Source organism: Muscardinus avellanarius, assembly GCF_963383645.1.
Source record: "Muscardinus avellanarius genome assembly, chromosome: 5".
NCBI classification, from domain to species: Eukaryota; Metazoa; Chordata; class Mammalia; order Rodentia; family Gliridae; genus Muscardinus; species Muscardinus avellanarius.
Window position 1 is genome coordinate 139,263,974 of NC_137790.1, and position 21,019 is coordinate 139,284,992.

Genomic DNA, 21,019 nt, shown 5'->3' on the forward strand with positions numbered 1-21,019 from the left:
TTGCGGTGTAATTGATCTCTCATGATTTGTTGTTTTATAGGTCTATTAATCTCAGTGCTATGACTTTTTTTGCAGCTCAATCTCACTTTGTCGCTGGTGAAGCATACCTCCTCTGTTTTTAACACTTTTCAGACTGTCTAATGCAAAAAACCAAAATGTAAATCACAAAACCAAAAAGCAACATCACCAAGGATGTATGAGAGAACAGAGTTATTCTTAAGAGCAATATCAAAATTGAGCCCTTCTGCCGGGTGTAGCTCACGCCAGTCATCCCAGTACTGGGAAGGCTGAGACAGGAGGATCCCAGGTTCATGGCCAGCCTCAGAAACTTGGCAAAACACTGTTTCCAAATAAGTAAATAAGCCGGGCGTGGTGGGGCACGCTTGTAATCCCCGCGCTTGGGAAGTGGAGACAGGAGGATCACGCAGGTTCGAAGACAGCCGCACTGGCTTAAGAGACCCTGTTTCCAAAAATAAAAAATCATAAAATAGGTCTGGGAGTGTAGCCCGGAGGTAGAAGGGCTTTCAGGAACCCCAGTACCACCACCAAAATAAATAAATAAATAAATAAATAAATAAATAAATAAATAAATAAATAAGGCTGGAGGTGGAGCTCAGAGGTAGCGTATTCCTGGGTTCAATCCCGAGTACTCCCTACCTACAAAGAGTGAGCCCTTCTGAAGTGGCTCCTGCACTGTAAAAGCCACATGAAATGTCCACAGCAAGGACTGCAGTATGGAGTGAAGGTTGCAAATCCAACCGTTCAGTCTCACTCCCACCCACACCAGAGAGAGCCCGGCAGAGACAAGAACCGAACAGCCCCTTCAAGGCTCGTAATCCTTGGGTCCCATGAGGTCCAGCAACTCCCAGACATATGCAAATGTGCAGCAGCAGGCCCTCTCTGCTATGTTTCCCTGGAAAGGAGCGAATCAGGGTGCACAAGGACCATCAGAAGTTTTATCATGCAAGAATTGTATTCACACAAATCATAACCCACCACCAACTCGCCCAGCCCCTGCCTTGGGGAGGGAGGATACAGAGAATAAGAGGAGCTGCAGGGATTAATTGTGCAGAGAGGGCGCCAGGTTAACAACCATACTGGCAACATCCCTGCTCCAAAGGAAATGGCCTGTTACAGACAGGGCACCAAGCACATAGATGGCCACAGGCCAAGTCTGCCTAAGACTCTGGCTCCAAGTTAGCAATCTCCTAAATTTCTGTAGCATGAACTTTCAGAAGATGTTTTAATTAGATTTGGAGTTGGTTGGCCTTTATTTTCCTATGCATTCATTTAGTGAGATGACAAAGAACTAAATAATATACAAAAAAATAGAGAGAGATATAATACCCTGGCCTTTCTAACTTTCTTGTGATTTACTTTTTTATTTATGTGTGGAACATATTGAAAATGGTATACATTTAGACTGTGCTTGGTGCCCTCTCCCCCATGCATGATTTTTTATTTCCTAAAGACCATGTGCTTAACTGAGTGGAGCAAATGGAGGCAGTCTTTGGAAATGCCAAGATTCTAATTTCGTTCTCCTGGCATTTGCGACAACTGGATTTTTCACAGCTCACCAGGTACCGTGAGCGCATGCTGCCCAGATTCACCCTTCCAGTGGTCAGGCGAGTTCTATAATCAAAGCCCTTTCCAAATTCAAAGCTGGAAAAGTCGTCATAAGCAACAGCATCAAGTAACACCACCAGCAGACCACAGAGTCCTGTTTAGTAACAATGACAGGTGAGAAACCAGATACTGCACACAAAAAGAGAATTTCCACGTAGTGAAAGTTATTCAAAGACTCAGAAATGGAGCAAAATGGGCCTAAGAGGAAGCAGGACGCCCTGCACGTGAAGAACCCGGTGGCAGCTTTGCCTGCAGTTTTGAATATGCACCCGTCTCTGACTTTAGCCTGAAACCCCCTGAGAAAAAGTATTCAAGAGAAACTCTTTATGAGTGGACTGAAAACACTAGGAGGAAACTGTGTTCGATGTCTTGCCACTAGTTTTAGGCACCTCTTAGGCATTCCAAAGTGATTTCTAAAGAAAGGGGCAGTGCCCATCTTTGGCGGGGTCTTCTGCATTCCTGGGTGGAAGTTAATGATAATTCACAAGTCATCCCCACTACCAAACAGGTCAGAGAGCCCATGGTGGAAAGCCCAGGTGAGTCACTCAGCTGAAGTCCTGGCACATCCAGCCATCCATTCACTCACTCGCGATTCACTCATCTCCTAGTGCATTTGCTCCGCCCGTCCCACCATTACACGAGGGCTCTGTGCTACTCGTTGCACCAGGAACACAGACGATTCCTGTCTCCTGCCTGTCCGCTTTCACGGTCAAATTAAACAGACGGACAAGAATCAAACTTTTGTTCAGAGAAGGGTAAGTGCTCTGGAAATGTCGGAGTGGTGTGCAGGCCTGAGGAAAGGCTCCTAACGCAATCTTAGAGAGTCACAGGAGGCTTCTTGGAGAAACTGGTGTTTACACAGATGTGTGTGTGTGTGTGTGTGTGTGTGTGTGTGTGTGTGTACGCATGGGTGCGTGAGAGAGAGAGAGAGAGAGAGAGAGAGAGAGAGAGAGAGAGATATGCACTAGGGATTAAAGCCAGGGGGTTCTTCCTCTAAGCTGTACTCTCAGTTCTTTCTTTCTCTTATTCTTCTTGTCATTTATTATTATTATTATTATTATTATTATTATTATTATTATAACAGCGTAGCCAGCCATGGTGACGCCTGCCTGTAATGTTCGGGTCTCATCAGTGGTTAAATCCATTGACTCATAGGGTGGTGATGTAGGCAGATAGGGCGTGGCTGGAGGGGGTGGGCCACTGCTGGTGTGGCCTTGGGGATTCTCTATGTTCCTTTTTTCCTCCCCTCACACTTTTCCTCTGCTTTTTTCAGCATGCCCTGAGCTCTGCAGATGCGTCAGCCTAACGTGGACTAAACCTATGGAATCTCTGGGACTGTGGGCAAAGAAACTTTCCTTCCTCTGAGTGGTCACGTATTTGGTGAGAAAGCTGACCGACACATACCATACGTGCTGGCCTCTAACCTGCAATCTTCCTGCCTCAGCCTCCCAAGCACTGGGATTGCAGGCATGCGCCGTCACGCCCAGCTTGCTTGAGCTGGTCTCTGAAGGAAGGGTAGAAGTTCACCAAGGGAAAGAAACAGAGATGAAGATGGAGAGAAGAGCTGGGGAGGAAGGGAGGCAGGCAGAGCTTCACAGGAGGACATGCAGGAATGAAGCCATAGAGGACCTTGGAGGAGGAGGCTGAATTCTGCAGAGCCATGTGGGCCAACTTAAGGAAGTTTACACACATCCCAGGAACAGTGAGAAGGTGTTGAAGGGGTCTGAGCAGAGAAGATGATACAACCCAGAAAACAAACAGGACATTCTGTGGCCTCTGGGCAGGGGAGGGGGTCACCTTGAAGAAGCTGAATCCCAGAAGCTAATCTGAGGCTCTACCAAGTCTCAAACAGGGCATCCCATCCGATGACCAGCGGAGTCTTTCTCTGCCACATACCCTCTCAGCGTCTCCATCCAGCTGCCATTCCATCCAAAGCTCTAACCCAGATACAGGGTGTAGAGGAGACGTGCTCCTCCCAGTCCCCAGTGCTTCCTTTCTTTTTTAAGCATATACTGCTCTCGGTGCATTGTGATTATGCATCCTACTGAGATTCCAGGTGGCAGAAGTTCACGCACACATAGCACTTGCCATGTTTTCCTCCAGACCCCACCCTACTTCCTCGTCGTCTTCTTACATATATTGAAATTGGTACTGACAGCTTCATACATGGACAGAGCAGTTTTGAACCGTTTTCTTCCTCAATTCTCCCGTTTTTCCCTCCATCTCCTTCCACTGCTCTCTCTCCTCATTCATCAAATGCCTTTTTGTTTCCTTTTTCCTCTCCAGCTTCCACGTATGAGAGAAAACATAAAACCTTTGGTTTTCTGAGACTGGCTGATCTCACTTAGCAAAATATTCTCTAGCACCACTGAATCTTTTTCTGCAAATGACACAATTTTGTTCTTCTTTATGGCTGAGTAAAATTCCATTGTGTATGTATACTATATTTTCTTTAGCTGTTGCTCTGTTGATGCACATCTAGGTTGGTAATATAATTTGGCTGTTGTGAATTGTGTTGCTATAAGTATGGATATGCGATATCATTATAGCATTATGACTTTAATTCTTTTGGAAAGAACTAAATTATAGCTGGGTCATATGATGGTTCCATTCCTAATCTTTTGAGGAACCTCTATCCTAACCTTTATAATGGTTACATTAATTTATAATACCAACAGTGTATACAGGTAGGTTCCCATTTCTCCACATTCTTGACAGAACTATTATTGTTTGTATTCTTGATGATTGCCATTCTAGCTGGAGTGAGATGGAATCTCAGCAAAAAAAAAAAAAATCAAGAGTCTGAAGAGAGTCTACAGAATGCTGGCTATTCCTCTGATAAAGGACTAATATCTAGAATATATTAAAAACTTTAAAAACTTAACACTAAAAAACACACAATTAAAAATAGGCAATTGAGCCAGGCATGGTGGCGCACACTTGTAATCCCCGCGCTTGGGAGGCAGAGACAGGAGGATCGCGTAGGTTCGAAGCCATCCACATGCACTGGCTTAGGAGACCCTGTTTCCAAATAAAAATGTAAAAATAGGTCTGGGAGTGTAGCCTGGAGGTAGAAGGGCTTCCAGGAACCCCAGTACCACCAAAAAAAAAAAAAAAAAAATAGGCAATTGAACTGAACAGACACTTTTCAAAAGAAGAAATACAAAGGGCCAATAATAAAAATATGAAAAATGTTCAACATCATTAGCATTCTGGGAGATCAACTCCTCGTTACACTGAGCTGCTATCTTTTACATGAATAATCAGAAATAATAAGAGATATCTTAAGCTATGCTTCCTAGAAGCAGATGGGGGCAGGGGGACGAGCGATTCATGGAGGCCACTGCTGCTGCTCCAGAGTCAGAACCCTGGCTTCCCAACTCCAGGCCCAGGACTCTCCCATCTCAATTAGTCGCCTCCACTTGAATGCTCAAGTGGGAGAGAAACGATGTGGCGTACTTGGAGAGACTAGCATATTTTCAGAAAGAAGTGGCTTCCATCATAACTCCAGAAGCAGAAACACGCTGGGGAATTTCTACATGTGATATAAATTTCACAAAATGTGCAATGCTGCCTGGCATGCTGTCCTCCCAACTCCCAGCCCCAACTGGACAGAACTCGACAAAATATGGCTGCTGTCCTCCAGAGCTGAAAAGTGACACCCCCTTCAGGTGGCTCCTGGCTTCCTCAGTCGATGCCTTCACACCTGCCCTCTTGCTTCATCTGCATTATCCACCTGGCCTTGGCTGCCTTTTTTTTAACATTGTGTGTGTGTGTGTGTGTGTGTGTGTGTGTGTGTGTGTGTAACTGGGAGTGGAACCCAGGGGCCTTTCTACCTCCGGGCTATACTCCCAGACCTTTTTTATACTTTATTTGGAAACAGGGTCTCACTAAGTTGCTGAGAGCCTCACTCAGTAGCTGAGGCTGGCTTCGAACCTGTGCGATCCTCCTGTCTCAGCCTCCCAAGCACAGGGATTACAAGCATGTGCCACCACGCCCGGCTCTTTTTTTAAATTATTTTTATTAGTGCATTGTAAGTTGTAGTTTGCAGCCATTTATATCTGTGACCTCTGGGTTAAATAATCTCTAAGGATAATTCCGATCTTTAATATGTTATGAGGATATGAATACCATCATTAAAGCAAGAAAGCACACACTGTATACATGCATACACATGTACACATATACACATGTACACATATACACGTGTGCGAAGTCCCTTACAAGATGGTTTAACAAAGTTAAAATAGCCAAACATTCCATCAGCAAATGCTGATTTTCCTTAATTCCTACTTTATGCAGGACATGGTCTTAGGACCTCTGGAAATAGGAGCTACAGATGCAGGTGCTAAGAGGAGCGTGAACCCTGGGTTGCAGGGAGGGGACAGGGCTGACCAGAGGACACGGCCCTCCAGCCTCTACAGCCTCTCCTAGTCTCCAAGGGAGGCTGGCTGAGCCCAGACTTCCTGGAAGCAGAGAAGTGCTCTCTTCTCACCGAGCATGGTTCTAAATACGTGTTCTGCTAGCGCTGACCAATGACCTATCCCTGGGACAAAGCTAGCTTGGAGGTTGCCGTGGAGTCAATCCACACGAAGGCCACGCACTGGTTTTCCCACAGCTCTGGCAGATTTCAGGAACCACCCTTTTATTTCATGTTCTCTTTAACCTATTAACATCTTGGAAGGTGATTCTTCTTTTGGACCTGCCCATAGTGGGCAGAAGCTGTTCCTTACGAACATCACCCACGCCCAAAACCAGGACACAGATCCCCAGGTCTTTTCCAGAGTTTTTACTGCATCTGCCACATTAGAGTGGAGAGACCCAGAGGTGATAACAACCAAGGTCTGAGAGACACCGCATTTCTTCTCCTTCCAGCAAATGGGTGGAGCGTAGAGCTCACTTTCTTAAGGGCTGTGGCAATGTGTGGAAATCCACTGCTCGTGGTGACAGTCTGGATTTGTGCCTTCCACTGGGTTTGGGTTAGTGAGCTTCCCAACTCAATAATTTCCCAATGATGCCGGGCATGGTGGTGCACGCTTGTAATCTCCGCGTTTGGGAGGCGGAGACAGGAGGATCACGCTGGTTCGAAGCTAGCCGCACTGGCTTAAGAGACCCTGTTTCCAAATAAAAAATATAAAAACAGGGCTGGGAGTGTAGCCTGGAGGTAGAAGGGCTCCAGGAACCCCAGTACCACCAAAAAAAATGAATATAAATAAATAAATAAATAAACAAATAATTTCCCATTAGAGGCTCCCATATTGAGCCATCCCAATTTTTATTCTTTGATACTACATGTCAAAATTGTCAATTAAGTCTGACAAGAACGCTGCCATGATAACAAATGCCGAATTGGATACCAAGACAGAGCCATCAAAGAAGAAAATCACATCCACTTCGTGGAGGTCACAGACCGCAATGGGAAACAAGAAAAAGTTATTTTCCGTCAAGAATCATTTGAAATTTTTCCTTTATTCCAAAGTATAAATTGCTTTACTAAGAACTTGCATTGCTTTACATTAGTAGCGAATTTGAAAGAAGTTAACAGAAGAAAGAACCACCGATTGGCCTGCAAGGAGAGAGAAAAATAGCAGGAGGAGTCGTGATAATAGAGGTTTTTCAAGTTGCAATTACTCTCATGATTCATCGGAAAAGACACCGCGGGCTACTCAGAAAGAAAGTCGGAAGCTTGAATAGATTGAATGTGTTCATTAAAAGATCATTACAAAGGCTAGAAGTCTCTTCGACAGACAAATCCAGGCAACGGTACTATTGTGCTCTTGGTAAGACTGCTTTCAGTGCTGCTATTTAACACGTGTTCTGAGAAGTAGCATTACTAAGAGGGCTTGGGAATATAATCACAGAGTTGATATCTGTGACCCCTTATGAGGAATCATCGTAATTTACAGGTCTAGGAACAGAACCCTGAGGTTAAATGATGTGCGTGAGGGCACACAATCCCTCTGGAGTAGAGCTGGTACCCGGAGCTTTACATCCTTGTTACCCTTAAATCGAGCCCACTTTTTCTACTACAATTGTTTTTTTTTTTAATTTTTTTATTGGTGCACTGTATTCATACATCATAATGGGATTAAAAAAAAAACTTCTGTAGACATACATGCACACATCGCCCAGTTAGCCCCTACCCAATCCCCACCCCGTTCCCTCCCCATCCCTCCTTCCCATGCTTGGCTTAGTGGTTGACATCTAGTATTATAGCAATTTATCCAAAATTAACAATGATAATCTCACAGAACAGTTTCATTTGTCTGATACCAATCTTTGATGACTTAAAATAACATTTCAATGTTTCTTTTTGCTTTCTTTCTTACCAGAGAATACTTTTTCTTTCTTTTTTTTTTTTAGGTGAAACTATCACACATTTATTTATTTATTTTTCAGAAAAAATCTATCCTAATATGGAATATGGACTCTAGATACCCAAAACGATCTCAAAAAAGAACAAAGCTAGAAGTTGTATATTTTCTGATTTCAAACCATATAAAGCTACAATAATTGAAACAGTGTAATACTGTTATAAAGACAGATATATAAACCATTGGAGTTAAATAAAAGCCTAGAGCTAAATTCTTCCCTATATTGTCAAGTTATTTTTGACAAGGTTTCCACGAACATTTGGTGGAGGAAATACTAATCTTTTAACTAAATATTGTTGAAAAATAATAATTACATGAAAAAGAATAAAATTGGACCCTTACCTAACACCATACACAAATATTAACTCAAAATAGATAAAAGACCTAAATATAAATCTTAAGACTATAAACTTTTAGAAGAAAATCTGGGTCATAAAACCTCACAACATTGAAATTGGCAGTGATTTCTTGGATATGATTTCAATGGCACAGGCAACAGAAGGGTAAACAAACTCCCTAAAAAATAAAAAAATAGAGCCGGGGGTGATGGCGCACGCTTGTAATCCCTGTGCTTGGGAGGCTGAGACAGGAGGATCACACGGGTTCAAAGCCAGCCTCAGCTACTGAGTGAGGCTCTCAGCAATTTAGTGAGACCCTGTTTCCAAATAAAATATAAGAATAAGGTCTGGGAATATAGCCCGGAGGTAGAAAGCCTCTGGGTTACACCCCCAGTACCATCAAAAAAATAAAAAATAATAAAATAAAATTTAAAAATTGTATATCCAAAGACAATGTAAACAGAGTTAAAAGTAACTGGTAGAATGGGATAAAATATTTCCAAATGCTATATCAGAAGCTATATCAATATTCCATATAGAAATCCTAAAAATTAGCAACAATAAAAGCAAACAATACAATTTAGAGATAGGTAAAAGACTGACATAAATAATGAATCTCCACAGATAACCAATCTTAGTTGTCTGTTGGATGGAAAATCTTGTGTCTCTGGTTCTGGTGTGTTACCTAATTCTTCTTTGTAGTTAATCTCTTTGAGTATTTTCTCTAGCGCTGGTTTTTAAGACATAAATTCCTTCAGTTTCTGTTTGTCATGGAAGCTTCTTATTTCTCCATCTAATTTGATAGAAAGTTTTGCTGGGTAGGAAATTTTTGGCTGGAAGTTGTTTTCTTTCAGAGTTTGAAATATGTTACTCCAAGCCCTTCTGGCTCTCATGACTTGGTTTGGGAAGTCTGGAGTGATTCTAATTGGTTTGCCTCTGAATGTCACTTGGCCCTTTGTTTTTGTTGCCTTTAAGATTCTCTGCTTGGCTTCCACATTGGTCATTTTGACAATGATGTGGCGTGGGGATCCTCTTCTCCGATCCTGTCTAAAGGGAGTTCTATAAGTTTCCTGGATCTGTGTATCGACCTCTTGCTCTATGTTTGGAAAATTTTCTGCTATTACTTCCTTGAAGAGATTGTTGATCCCTTTGGTTTCACCTTCTTTTCCCTCCTCTATTCCAATTATTCTTAGGTTAGCTCTCTTAAAATGGGCCCATATTTCTTCAATGTCAGATTCCTGCTGTCGTATTTTTTTTTCTAATTTAGAAACTATGCGTTCTTTTTTGGAGTGATCATCTTCTAGGAGTGAGATTCTATTCTCCATGTGGTCTAATCAGTTGTTTGTACTTTGAATTGAGGGCTTTACTTCATTAATTGCATCCTTTATCTCTTTTTGCCTCTCTTTGAATTCTTTTCGAAACACCTCTGTTATTTCTACAGTTATTTTCCTAATTTGATCTTCTAGAAATCTCTGATTTTCTGTTTTATCAGGTCCTGATGTTGTGGGGTTGTGGGCATTCATTGCTCCATTGTTATTCCTCTTTCCCATGATTTTGGAAGTTTGTGCCTTCTCTGGGTTCTTCCCTTGTGTCACTACGACTTCACTTAAGGTGCTCTGGATCTCAAGTCTGTGGTATCTCAGTCACCACTACTCCTTTACTGGGTTGTATTGCAAAGTCTCAGACTCAGGGAGTCAATCGAGGCTTCTTTAGACCATGGGGGGTGCCACGTTGGGCGTTCTCCCATGGTGTGATATCTCTGCCACCACCATTCCCCCACTGGTTCAAGTCCCTGGGAGTACAGTACTGGGGTTTCTCCTCTAGGGGCCGCAATTTTACTCACTTTTGTTGAGTGCGCTGATGGAGCTGTGGTGGACTCGGTAAATTCGCTGCTGCTGCCACCGGTGGCAATATGGCGCCGCTGCCATGCCCTCGGCCATGAGGCTGGTGTATTTCTTCTCTCTTTTTGAGCTCTGCTCTGAGTCCCTGCAGGATGTGCTGAGCCCAGCCCCTGGGAGCTTTAGCTGCTCCCTGCGCTGAAAAATCTGCCAAATACCACCTGGCTGTTCCGCAGCGGCTCACCTTGGCTCGCTGTCCGCCGCTCCTCTCTGGAGCTTGTTGGGCTGTTGAGTCCATTGGTCTGTAGCCGTCCGGTGAACACGCCGCTGCCGCTGGCAGTAAGGTGCTGCTGCCGCGTCCTCAGCCGTGAGGCCGGCGTATCTCCCCTCTGGCTCTGAGCTCTGTTCTGCGTCCCTCTCCTCTCTGGGGCCTGGTGCTGCAAGGAAAGATGGCACCCGCGCCGCTGCGCGCCGCGGCTCCAGCCGCAGCACTGCGGTCTGGTTTCTTTCTGGTGCCTCATTTTTCCAGCCCTCTTTTTCTCTGTCCCTTGTAATTACATTTTTTGTTTCTCTGCTGATGGTGTTTTCTGGCTATGAAAGGTGCTGATTTTGTGGTAATAGAGATTGGTTGTTAGCGGGGCTCGTAAGCCCCGCTTTTCTCCATTGTCATCTTCCAGGAAGTCCCCTACAATTGTTTTAAAATATCTTAACCCAAATATTAAAACTTCACAAGACAAGATTTATAATTTATGCTTTTGCTTAAACTTTTGTTGTCACATCCAAAGCAGCTTTAAAAACAACTTACCCTCTCGTGAGTTGGTACACATGCTTTCTTGTAGGGGCAAATAAATATCCTTCAGTTTGTCGAAGTTATCCACATGGATGGTGTTTTCTTTGGTCCCTGCCAATAGCCTTGATTTCATCTTGAATGGCCTTTCCTAAGCCTACCAAGAAGATGGTGATGCCTCTGTCTCTTAATTTTTTTTTTTTTTTTGTACTGGGGATGGAATCCAGGGGCATTCTACCTCTGAGCAACACCTCCAGCCCTATATTTTATTCTTTTTTTTTTTTTTGTGGTACTGGGGGTGGAACCCAGGGACTTTTATACCTGGGCTATACTCCCAGACCTATTTTATACTTTATTTGGAAACAGGGTCTCACTAAGTTGCTGAGAGCCTCACTAAGTAGCCGAGGCTGGCTTCGAACCTGTGTGATCCTCCTGTCTCAGCCTCCCAAGCGCCAGGATTACAAGTGTGTGCCACCACGCCCGGCTTACTTTTATTTTTTATTTTGAAACAGGGTTTCACTGAATTGCAAAGGACCTCACTAAGTAGCTGAGGCTGGCCGCAAACCACGATCCTCCTGCCTCAGCCTCCTGAGTGCTGGGATGACAAGCGTGTGTCTCTCAATTTCGATGTCTGTCATTGAGCAGATTCCAGCTGTGGGACTCCCAGTCAGTGACGGCAATTAGCATCTTCCTCGTGTTCTGTTCCATGTGGCTGCGGTGCTCTGCTCAGAACAAGATGCCCGAGAGCCCTGGTCCTGCTGGTTCCCGGTGGTGTGCATCCACCTCCTCAGGTTTCTGATGATTCCTGAACCATTTGAGTATATGTTCAAGTAGAAATGCATCTCAGGGTTGTCGGAGTATCTGAGAGCTCCGAACTGAACTCGGTCCCCGCCAACAGCTGGTTTTTTCACCAAATGGACGGTTAGGCTCATCATGCTTTCTTGCTGTTGGGAACTTACGCTGCCTGAGTTATCCGGTACAAACACGACGTCTAACAGCTCAATCCCTTTACGGTCTGAAAAGCAAAGAAAAAGAAAGAAGAAATTATGGACCATGTGCGGTACAGGCTCCACAGATCGCTGAGAAGGAAAGCAGGTGAACCTTTGCCGTGAGCCTACAAGGTGGCCAACCCTCTAGCTCCATTTTGGGGGGTGCTGTTGCCATTTTACAGAGAAAGAAACAGAGTCTCAGAGAAGGGGGCTTTGCCCAGATCATGATTCCAAGGACATTTGACCCTTATCTGTGGGGCTCCATGACTGGCCATTCTCCTGCCATATGTCATCCTGTTCTGCTGTATCTCCTTAGGACAGTGAATGCCTTTTGCCAAAGACGTGCTGCTGAAAGGCAACTGCAGAAGCTACTTTTGTCCCAGTATAATTGTGAGACACACTGGCATTTGCCAAACTGGCCTGTGCTTTCAAATAGTTTGGGGGAGCAGGTGGTGTGAGTTGGGGTTTTCAGCCTACCCCCTCAGGCCCCAGCTGCCTTCGGAGCTCCCAGCAGGCAAGCCTTCCCAGTGCATCCTGCCTCCACCAGTATCTGCTCCTTCTGTCCAGCTCCTAAAGCTGAATTCAGTAAAGGAGCAGCCCCAAGTAGAGGGATACTGAGGCTCCTGTGCCCTCTTCCCCAGCCCCAAACCATCCTCCATTATCAGGGGCCAACCAACCTCTTCGGTAGAGTCTCCAAAGTATAGACCCTCACCCTCTTGTTTCTTTCCTTTAACACGAAGCACACGCTTTCTCGAGGTTTGTCTGGTCAATCCTCATTCCTGGTCATGAAGTCTCATGTCTTCAAGTCTCATACCCTGTGGATGAGCTTAGGCTGTCACTGTGAAAACTTGCTAAGACCGGTGACTAATCATGGCTTAGTAAATATTGATGTGTTGATCTCCTGTAGGAGTCAGCAGAAAGTCCACCTTCTGAGGAAAACAAGGGTCTTCGCCACCATGATATTTATCGAGATGAAGAAACGCCAGACAGAGCCCTAAAGATTTCAAAGTCGAGGCTATGGCCTTTGGGTGTCTTCTCAACATTACAGAGGGTTTTGGAATCTCTGCCATGCTTGGAGGAAGAAAAATACTAATTAAGTTGTTACCATGGAAACCTTAGCACTCTACGACCTTAAACTTGGAGTTTACAATGAGACATTTTGTTAACTTTCTGAAAATTTCATACACATAGACTTGAAGAAGTTCTAATGGGGGACTTTAGGTTGCCAGGGGAACAATATCAATAAACCCAGGCTTAGGCTTGTTCTCCTAGCTGCATCCAAAATAGACAATGGCATAGGATAGATTAAAAGGCATAGGTGTTTTTAATCTGTGTATGGATTTATAGCAAGCTCTCATTTAAGGAGCACTAAAATCGCTAGGCTCAAACTAAAAATCCCTCAATACAATTTAAAAAGCACCTTTTTTTTTTTTTTTTTTTTTTGCAGTACTGGAGATAGAACCCAGGAGCATTCTACCTCTGAGCTATACTCGCAGCCCAATTTTTTATTCTTTATTTTGAAACAGGGTCTCACTAAGTTGCAAAGGGCCTCACTAAGTAGCTGAGGCTGTCCGCGAACCCATGATCCTCCTGTCTCAGTCTCCCAAATGCTGGGACTACAAGTGTGCACCACCATGCCTGGCAAAAAAAAAATCAAACAAACAAACAAAAAAAAAAAACCACTATGATTTTTGAAGTATCATGCTGACCCCAAAAAGTCATAAATTAAAATTTTCCAAAGGGATAGTACATGCACAGGCAAATATAAAATATAAAATGCCTAGTCAAAGTTAAGAAGAATAATGTGAAGTAATAAAAATGCACACTATATCATTAAAATACAAAAGATTTTTTTTGGTGGATCAGGGATGCTTAGGATACCGAATTTAATTTAAGTAAAAGAAAGCTGGATGGACTGTGTTTCTAATTATTTACTGCTTACTCATGATTATGGGTAGCCAAGAAGCAATTCTAAGAAATAATTTGGGATTTATAACTGGCTCTGGAAAAATCCAAGTATGTGGGTATTAAAAAGTTGGAAATTATTTGTAAAATTCTGAAAACTTTGTGGAATATGTTTGGAGTCGCCAAAAGTGAAACTCTTTTGTCCCAAACCAGATGACATATTGTTATTCTTGAATATTCCCGGTGGTGATGGATATTTTAACATAAAATGGAGACAATCAAATTGTAACACCAAAGTCCAGGTAGTGCCCAAGCCCGGGGTAGCTCGCTGTTCATCCACTCCGAAGTCAAGGCTCACAGCCTTGAGTCCCAGAGAGTAACGGGGTAATTTACCATGCAAAGTGCACACTCAAAAGATGAGTTTGCTTTCTATGGCCTTTAGGTGGTCAAAGTTCTCAACATGGAAAACTGGGCTCCCGTCACCACTGCTCTCCAGCTGGGTCCTGTTGGCGCCAAACACCCCCACAGAGAAGATGATCAAACCTTCTCCCCAAAGAGCGATGGCAGAGTCTCTCACATCATCCTGCACTTCTCTCTCCGTGATGAGAATGAGAAACTTTCTGGCTCCACGACGGCCCTTTGCTGGAGTAATTGATGAAGTCAGTGTGCTTTTGGTCAGAGTGTTTTGATTAATAAGAAACATCTTGGTTATGGCACCATACATTTTTCTGTGTGTCAAGTATTTATCAAGCTGGAGTCCTTCCTTACCAGCGTCACTGAACAGAATGACCCCAGTCTGGGTCCTTTCTGCACCAATTTGAATCTTCGCTAACAGGTTTTTCATGAAGACTTTCATTGTCTTGAAACTGGTAGATCCTATGCTTCCAGAAATGGCCAGCAGAAACATGTCAGCCTGCATATCTTCATATCGTGCACATTATTCAAAAATACCATAAGCTGGCACGCTTCCCAGAAGCATAGAAACAACAAGGCTGTAATAAATGCTCTGGTAAGAGTGCACTGGAAAAAATGCATTTGCATCTTTAGCAAAAGCCTGATGGCTAGTGCCCTGAGTCAGAAATCTGTACGTCATTCAAGGAGTTTTGAAAAGGAAGTGCGACTTCCAAAGTGTATGTTCATTCATTCATATATATGTCATTCACTTGTTCATAATCCACTCGTTTATTTTAGGTTATGTGTTAAGAATGCAATAGTGATTTTAAAAAAAAGAAATAATCAGAACCAAAGTAGTCAATTCCCAGCATTCATCATTCATGGGATTAATATTCCAAGGTTTCATGTATATTCTGTGTGTGTGTGTGTGTGTGTGTGTGTGCGCGCGCGCGCGCACCCGTACGTACGTATTACTGAGGATTGAACCCCAGGGGCATTCTACCTCTGAGCTACAACCCTGGCCCTATTTATTTATTTATCTTCATTTTTATTGGTGTATTGTAGTCATACCTTTTAATGGAGTACAAGATGGTGGAGGCACACATGCACACATCACCAATTAGCCCTTCCCCAATTCCCGCCCCATTCCCCCCTCCCTCCTTCTTATGTTTGGCTTAGTGATTGACTTTGATATGTTTGTGAATGTACATCATGTGCATTAGAGAATTTTCATCTTCCCTCCTCCCGTCCCCTCAGTTAAGTCACCTTATTTGCTCATCTATATTATCTCCTTCTTCGTCTAGAGTTCCTCCTATGACCCATTTTCTCCCTAGCTTCTGCATATTAGGGAGAGCGTCCAATTTCTTAGTTTTGTGACTGGTTAATCTCACTTAGTATATGTTCTCCAGTTCCAGCTATTGCCCTGTAAATTATGTAATTGTGTTTTTCTTTATGGCTGAGTAAAATTCCATTGTGTACATATCCCATAGTTTTGTAATCCATTCATCTGTTGATGTATATCTTGGCTGGTTCCATAGTTCGGCAATTGTGAATTGAGCAGCTATGAACATAGATACGCATGCATTAGTTTGGTAGTTTGGTTTCTATTCTTTTGGGTAGATACCCAGGAGTGGTATTGCTGGATCATATGGCAAGTTCGTTCCCATTCTTCTGAGGTTCCTCCATACAGTTTTCCAAAGTGGTTGCACTAATTTGCAGTCCCACCAACTAAAAAATAGGGCTGGGGGTATAGCTTGGTGGTTGAATGCCCCCAGGTTCCATCCCCAGTACAGAAAAAAAAAAAAAAAAAAAATATATATATATATATATATATATATATATATATATATATATATATATATATATTTATATATTCAAAAGATGAGTTTGCTTTCTATGGCCTTTAGATGGTCGAAGTTCTCAACATGGAAAACTAGGCTCCCGTCTCCACTGGTTAAATCACAGTGGCCTTAGCATTTGCCTTCCTCTCTTCTTGTAATATTCTTACCTCCAAATATTGGCAAGGCTGGTCCTTTCTCATCATGGCTCTGACAAGTCAAATGTCAGTTCTTTAAGGCCTTCACTCCCCCTCTGCTTAAAGCACACCACGTCTTGTCAACCTTAGTAGCCTACTTCCTCTATGGCGTTATCTGGAATTTCCCATGCATTTGTTCAGGAGCACAGCCGGTACCCTACCACTGACTGTCAGCCCCATAAGAATGGAAACTTGGTACAAGTTTTCCTTCTGCCAGTAGGCCTGGCATATCATAGCACTCCAATTTCTTTTTAATAAAAGACATCTCAATATTCCTTCCTTTGTTAAAAGCTTTTCTTTTTTTGTATTGGGGATGGAACCCAAGGGCATTCTACCTCTGAGGTACACTCCAGCCCTATTTTATTTTTATTTTGAAACAGAGTCTCACTAGGTTCAGGAGAGTCTCACTACTTGCTAAGGCTGTCCTCGAACCTGCCATCCTCTTGTCTCAGCCTCCCAAGGCCTAGGATTACAAGTGTGAGCTACCATGCCCAGCTCTAAATCTTTATTTTTAAAAAAGTACTTTAACTTTCTTAGTAGTCTACTTCTCAGTGTAGTCATTCATCAAAGCTGGGTTGGAGAAAGAGAGTATTTTCAAAAGTTAGGGTATATATGCCATTATTTGTTTGAGTACTTGACCCAGTCTCCAAGTGCAAGACAATTTAGTTATTTTAGAATTCATTGTGTCTTGGCAGCTTTGGGGCAATTTATGGCAACTTGACAGAACCTCAGGCTATGGGCAGTTCCATGAGCAATCAGAAATACTGAGAGTAAGTCTGACCTGATAATTAAACTATGAAACCAATCTATAAAGTATTGGTGCAAAGATAAGCAGTTATCTGCAAAATACAGGGTTGATCCCTCCGAACGTTGAAAGTAAGCAGGACAAATCAATTTTAATTTAAGAAAGAAGAATAAATTTAAGAGCATGAATCACAGTGGGTTACTATGACAACCCAAGTTATCCAGCCCTCCCTGGACATGTGCCATCCAAGACATTAGCTACTGGTTATATGTATTAAAAGGTAAATTTGTTGGGCGTGGTGGCACACAACTATAATCCCAGTACTTGGGAGGTTGAGACAGGAGAATTGCAGCTTCGAGGCCAGCCTCAGCAACTTCGTGAGACTCTGTTTCAGAGGTCCCTCAGGTCTGAGGCTAGCCTCAGCAACTTAGCAAGATCCTATTTTAAAATAAAAAATAAAAAGGGCAGGAAGTGTAGCTCGAACATAGAATTCCCCTGCATTTAATCCCCTGTGTGTGTGTACATTTATATATGTGCATGTACACTTATATGTGTATATATACTTATTAATATTTCATATGTATATGAAGACTTTAGCCAAAAGATCTTTCTCAACTCTATACCAGAGACAATTGACTTTTTTCTTTTTCAGTTCTAAAGCACCAACCTGTGCATTGTACTAATGAATACATAGCATGATACTACCCCAGAAATTCCCAAAGTGGTCCTGGGACTAAAAGCAATTTTTGGAAATGGCAGAGCGTTAGCAGCTACCTTAGCCTGAAGAGCTTAGAAGCAGAGTCTGAAACGCAGATCTTCAGTGGAGGGGCTCAAAGGAGGACAAGTGGCAGAAGACCGGAGAGGGATGGCACGAAGGAGCGCGTCACCGGGTAGAGTCTAGCTTTGCGAGAGGCCCTGGATCATAAACTAGAGCAGAGTTTTCCCCCTTTAGGCCGGAGGAGCGGTGTTCTGTAGTCTCCTGTAAGGTCAGTCACCAGCTGCAGGTCATCCCTAGGACCTGGGGAGAAGGAACCGAGGGCGTGGCATACTTAGGTAGGGAGGCTCAGTGACAGCCAGACAGTGAAAGGCAGCTGTTGGCTGCTGCGGGGGACATTGACAGCAGCGTGGTGAGGACAGCGCCAATCTGGGGAAAAGACTGGGGCAGAGCAGACCACAGACAGCGGACATGTCAGCGTCTCTGCCAGTCACCCCCACTTTCCAAACCAGAGGTGAGCTGGGGAAGGCTCAACAGTGCACTCTTACTTTCCAAGCAACTCAAATTCACCAAAATAAACAATAAAATGGGGCTGGGGGAGGGTGTCGCTCAGCAGTAAAATGCCCTCGGTTCAATTTCCGGTACCATAACACTGCAATAAATTAATATGTAAATAAATAAAACAGTCCTACCGCAGCTTTGATCAGGGCAGCGGCAGAATATGAAGGAATCCAAACTCACCACTCAAAGCATGAGCCCCTTTCTGAAACTCGGTTCTCTAATATAAAAAGAGGGCTGGACATCAGCTATTAACTGCTCTTGTTTTGTTTATTACAGTCCAGGTCTTATGTAAACGTGGGCTCTAACAAAGACATAATGTGAGCGGCTCCATCTCTCCAAGGTCTGAGCCTCTCAGACTGTAGATCCCGCAGAAGGCCACGAATCACCCTCTTGCCAGAGCACTGGCAGAAGCTACAGTGATGTACCCAGGAGGCTCTTCTGGCAGAGGGTCCAGGCACCAAGATCATTTGTTAATTTCCCAGTTGTGGGGGGTGGGGAGTGCTGGGGGTGGAACCCAGAGGCTTTCTAACTTCAGGCTATACTCCCAGACCTATTTTATACTTTATTTGGAAACAGGGTCTCACTAAGTAGCTGAGGCTGGCTTCAAACCTGTGCGATACTCCTATCTCAGCCTCCTAAGCGCGGGGATTACAAGCTTGTGCCACCACGCCCAGCGATTTCCCAGTCTTATGAATTACCTTTCCACTGACTAACCTGTATTTTTTAATAAACATCCCCCAAAAGAAAAATGTCTTGCTTAGGTTTCTAAAATGTCTCTTTGCCAAAACCTCACGAGGCCCATTATTTTACATGGAAAAAAATGACATTGGTCCATAGCTACCCCGCAGCCTGATTCACTGCGACTGATCCGAGCGTGTGAGTGTGTGACCTAGACCATCAGAGCAAGCCCAACCAAGCAGCGCTTGAGCGTTTGCTAGCCCTTTGAGAAGGAGAAGTCCTCTTGCTGCCGACATTGCTGAGACGGTGGGATAGAAGATGACAGCTTTTGGAGTCATCCTGCCTTCTCAAAATCAAAAGCAAGAACCGGGCATGGTGGCGCACGCTTGTAATCCCAGCTTTCGGGAGGCAGAGAGCGAGGATCACGGTTCATGGATAGGCTCAGCTACTTAGCGAGGCCCTTCGCAACTCAGGGAGACCCTGTTTCACAAAATAAAAAGGCTAAAAAATTAGGCCTGGGGGTGTAGCTCGAAGGTACAATACCCCTGGGTTCCAACAACAGTATCTCACACACACACACACATCTTTTTTTACTTTGTTCTATTTTATTTACATACACTTTGTGTTTTTTCCTTTTTGAATTGGATAATTAATCCACTGATTTCTCCTCTTTATTATTTCATGTTGAAATCTCTTTGAGGACATTTATATTCCTGAGTGCAGCCCTGGCTTTGGTACGCAAGCATTTTTATTCTTATTGTAGGCCAGGTATCCTTCAATTATTTTAAATTTCTCAAGTAGCTGGAGACTTTCAGTTTTGATTTGCTTACTGATGTTTTAATTTTTCAGCATGAGCATAGCCCTGGCTTTTATTAATAATATAATAATACTTTGGGCTTTCATGCACTGTGGTTAGAGTAGGCTCTGTAATATTTCTCTATTTTGGAATAGACTGAGGTTACCCTTGTGACCTAATACATATCATGCCCGGTTTTTTAAATGTTTAATGGGTACTTGAAAAGAAAATGTGTTTTCTCTGATGATAAAATAGAGTTTGTTATTAGTTTGTTCATTTCTGCATGCCCAATCCCTCGAGGACTGATATGAACGCATCTGTATTTCCTCTTCAACTTATGATCATATATTCTCCTTTATTTCCTGGAGCTTTCGCTCTATGTATTTCTGCACTGTGCCTGTTACTTCCTAAGGTTTATGGCAGTTACATCTTCACCGTGGGACATATTCATCAATTGTTTACTGTTATGATCTGACTTTCGGTCCTGGTTTGCACAGCCACTAGATGGTACGCTCCCTCAGAGAAGTACATCTATTTTGGTTCACTGTTGTATCCTCTCTCTCTACTGGTGCCTGGTCAACAATTAGCACTCAATAAATCTTGGTTGAAAAAATATTAAAAAAAAAAGGAAAAGAATGTAGGTTTTAAAAAAAAAAAGCCAGGCATGGTGGCGCATGCCTGTAATCCCTTTACTTGGGAGGCTAAGACAGGAGAATCACAGTTTCAAAGCCAGCCTCAGCAGGAGAGGCTCTCAGAAACCTAGCAAGACCTTGTTTCCAAATAAGAAATAAAATTGGGCTGAGGGTGTAGCTCAGAAGGAGAATGCTTCTGGGTTCAACTCCTAATAGCACACACAATACACACACACACACACACACACACACACACAGGCATGCACTCTGCCTCATTCAACATGCTTCTCTATTGACCTTACCATTTATCTGATATAATTTAATCCCTGCTATCTCTTCTAGAGAATATTTGAATTTCAATGATCAAATCTCTTTTGTTATAAATATATGTCTCTTGGAGACAGCACAGAAGTGGGTTCATTTTTTTATTCAGTCTGTCTATTTGTTTGGTTTTTGTATTTTTTTTGGGGGGGTACCAGCAATTGAACCCAGTACCATTGTACCTTCCAGCTACTCCACACCCCAGCCCTTTTTATTTTTATTTTTTTTCCTTTGAAACAGGGTCTAAATTGCTGAGGCCGGCTTTGAACATGGGATCCTCCTGTCT

General features: G+C 43.3%; 1 pseudogene across 1 annotated transcript in view; it reads right to left on the reverse strand.

The window, feature by feature from the left end:
- The window catches only part of LOC308263638 (collagen alpha-5(VI) chain-like), a 53,253-nt pseudogene that overhangs the window by 14,022 nt on the left and 18,212 nt on the right, over window positions 1-21,019 (reverse strand). The window contains exons 6-13 of the transcript in view: window positions 14,251-14,778; window positions 11,747-11,978; window positions 10,982-11,149; window positions 6,878-7,018; window positions 6,301-6,633; window positions 2,258-2,390; window positions 1,578-1,720; window positions 760-913 (exon numbers count right to left, since the gene is read on the reverse strand). The product of the transcript in view is annotated as a collagen alpha-5(VI) chain-like (transcript). The remainder of the gene's footprint in view (window positions 1-759; window positions 914-1,577; window positions 1,721-2,257; window positions 2,391-6,300; window positions 6,634-6,877; window positions 7,019-10,981; window positions 11,150-11,746; window positions 11,979-14,250; window positions 14,779-21,019) is intronic.